The sequence below is a fragment of the Camellia sinensis genome, chromosome 4 (genome assembly GCF_055761805.1).
Source record: "Camellia sinensis isolate YWXY chromosome 4, ASM5576180v1, whole genome shotgun sequence".
In the NCBI taxonomy this organism is placed as follows: Eukaryota; Viridiplantae; Streptophyta; class Magnoliopsida; order Ericales; family Theaceae; genus Camellia; species Camellia sinensis.
This window is the reverse complement of record NC_138964.1, coordinates 185,621,345-185,624,841: the sequence shown is the minus strand read 5'-3', so window position 1 is coordinate 185,624,841 and position 3,497 is coordinate 185,621,345.

Here is a 3,497-nt window from a genome sequence, read left to right as displayed (position 1 = left end):
GTTTTGCAAACCAAAAGGGTCTGCTCGAGCGACCAAAGCTGCGCTCAAACGGAGGACCCTGTTTCAGAAATTTTAAAAAGGCATTTTATGTTTTGTTTTCCGTTCTCTTTCACTTCTAAGCACTCTTAGTCATGCATTGGACATTCTAAATGGATTAAAAAGCATGAAAGAAGCCTTATGCGACGTAAAGAATGGAATGAATTGAATTATGACCCATTGTGTTATGAATTATGTAGGGTCAAGCGCAAGGGCGAATCAAGCACCGAATCACAGTGAGTAATATCTTAGCAAAGATATTTTTGTATATGCATTATTTTCTAAATGCTGTCTACGTGGTAATTTCTAAACTTATGAATTCGCACTATGAATGAGTATTCTATCCACCCATTTCGTGAAAGAATTTGTAAAATGAATGTTGTGAAAACGAAAATGGGCCTAAGGCCGTTTTGTATATTTGATAAGGACATAGATGGGGCCTAAGGCCATTTGGAATGTTTAACAAGATAGACTAAAAGTCATCTTCTACATGAATTGGGCCACAGGCCGTTTTGTATGATTGATGAATGGACCAAATGTCGTTTTGAATAAAGAATTGATTGAACCAAAGGTCGTTTTGAGTATAAATACGGATGCGACCCATAGTTATGAATATGAGAATGTTGGACCCAATGTCGTTTAGTATTATGACATGAAGGACCGATGGTTATTGATACATGGATCCATTAGACCTAAAATTGGTCTATGAATGAGTATTGGACCCGAGGTCGTTTTGCATAGATGGACCCAAGGTCGTTTTGTGCGAAATGGACCTGAGGTCATTTTGTACATGAATATGATGTGTTGGACCCAAGGTCGTTTTGCTCATTATGGTCTATAAATCTGATATGAATGGGAATAGTAGTTCAACTGTTTAAATTATAAGTATGACCTATTCATGAACGAATCTCATTCATTAACCTCTTTACTCTGGTATTATTCACTGGGAATTAGCTCATCGTTTATATTTATGTATGTAGATGAACAGCGAAATGTGCAGCCCAGCCCTAGTGAGCGATAAAAAACCATGTTTTGAGAGATTAACCAGAGTCTCCTCACGTAAGAGGCCTTGCTCTTGCTTTACTGCTCTTTGAACCTTTTGTGCTCATGAATGACCAACCTTCACTAACCTGGTGTATAATCTGAATTTTTGCTAACACTGGTTTTGAATAATCCTAGGTGTATGTATGACATACTTAATGTGAATATGCATATGGTGTGAGTTATTATGTGAATGTATGAACGTGTGGTTAAGCCATGTATGCGCAGCTCAACGGACAATCTTAGAAAATTTTCTTCCACAATTTGGCCCCCTATTATTAAATAGGTTTTGATTTTTGACTAAAGCCGCAGGTAATCTCGTGATTACTGGCCGGTTATGACTCTAATCCATAGGGGCAGGTTAAGGTCATGATAATGATCTTAGTCGCCAGGTTTGGTGGAGGCATATGAAGTGGGATGTCGCCTTATTTGTATCGAAGTGCCTTACTTGTCAACAAGTGAAGACCGAGCACCAAAGACCAGCGAGTTTGCTACAACCTTTACCGATAGCCAAGTTGAAATGGAAGCATGTTACCATGGATTTTGTAGTTGGGCTTCCTAGAACATAACGGGGCAATGATGTTATTTGGGTGATTGTTGATAGGTTGACCAAGTCTACGCATTTCCTTCCGATGCACACCGGTGACTCAGTTGAGCATTTGGCAGAGTTGTACATTAGAGAGATAGTTCGACTTCATGGGGTCCTTGTGACCATTGTATCGGATAGAGATCCTCATTTTACTGCCTGGTTGTGGCAAAGCCTTCAAAAGGCGTTGGGAACTAAGTTGACCTTTAACACCGTTTACCATCCTCAAACCGATAGACAGTCGGAGCGTACCATCCAAATTTTGGAGGACATGCTTAGAGCTTGTATCCTTGATTTCAAGGGATCATGGGAGAGACACTTGCCATTGATTGAGTTCGCCTATAATAATAGTTATCAAGCTATTATTGAGATGGCACTATTTGAGGCATTGTATGGCCGGCCTTATAGATCGCTAGTTTGTTGGGCCGAGGTGGGTGATGCACCATTGTTGGGCCCGGAGATTGTTAGAGAGACAACTGAGAAAGTTGCTCTCATTCAAAAGAGGTTAGTTACGGCTCAAAGCTGACAGAAGAGTTATGCCGATAAAAGAAGACAACCCTTAGCTTTCAAGTGCTACGGGGCAAGACTATACCGTTGGTAAAGGTGTTGTGGACACACCATGGGGTTGAGGAAGCGACTTGGGAACGAGAGGTGGTAGTCTGCTCCAAGTATCTAGATTTGTTTGAAAATGCTTAGTTGTTTAATTTGTAATATTCTTTAGTGCTTGAGGGAAATGTATCAAAGTTGTTGATCATGTGTTATTACGTGTATTGTTATTTTAAGGCATGAGATTACTATGAGTTGCCATTATTTTGTTGGAAAGTTTCATGTTTATGAACCGTTGTTGTTAACATTGTGACTAAGACACTTGGAAACCATGATGAAAATGGTGAATTTTGGTTGAGAATAGATATTGTGATTTGAAACATTATTTAGCGTAGTTTTGATCGCTTGTTAACCTTATTTTGTTTGAGAAGTTGTCTAAATTTTGGAGACAAAATTTCCTATGGTAGGGAGGTTGTGATGACCGAGTACGCTTTTCGTCTCGTTCTCCTTGAGTTTTGGGTTTACTCTTGTTATAGTGTAGGGTTTTAATATGAGGTTTTGTTAACCGTTGGGTTCGTTGTTTTTGAAAACTAACTCTCAAAATTCTCATTCTTATTTATTTCGATTCCGAGTTTCAATTGCTTCGGGAGGTGCAAGGTTGGATCTGAGGTGTCTTAAGTTGAGTTTCTAATTTTTCTATCTGGAAGTAGGGTCACACGTGCGGGGGTAAGAGTCGTACGTGCGGAAAGGGAGGCGACACGTGCAGTGAGGGAGGGGATTTTGGGTTTGGCTACTGCATTATATGCAGGTGCGGAGGGTAGTGCGGGGGGGAAGTGCCACACGTGTAGGAGTGAGAGCAGCACGTGCGAAGGGGGTTGCCGCACATACGGGACAGATCTGAGTCTGAAAAATCTATTTTTTCTCTCTTCTTGGGCTAAGTGTATCTCACTTTTTATACATCTCTCTCTCTGAAAGTAATATTTCCTCTCCCTTCTCTCTAAAAACCTCCACCAAACACCTTTAACTCTTGATTTCTTGAAAACCATTGGAGTTTTGATCCAACATCCTTCACAAATTCTGGAGAGCTAAGCGAGAGCTCCGTTGTGTGTGGTAGACATCAGGTTTCAACACCGTTGGATTTGGGACTTTTATCTTTTTTCCCTTCAAGAACTTGAGGTAAGGATTTTCTTAGAGTTATATATATATTTTCCAAGACTAAGTTGATTTTCAAAATTCCCTTTGATGGTATTTGAAACTTAATTTCTGGCTCAAGAATGTGGGTGGTTTT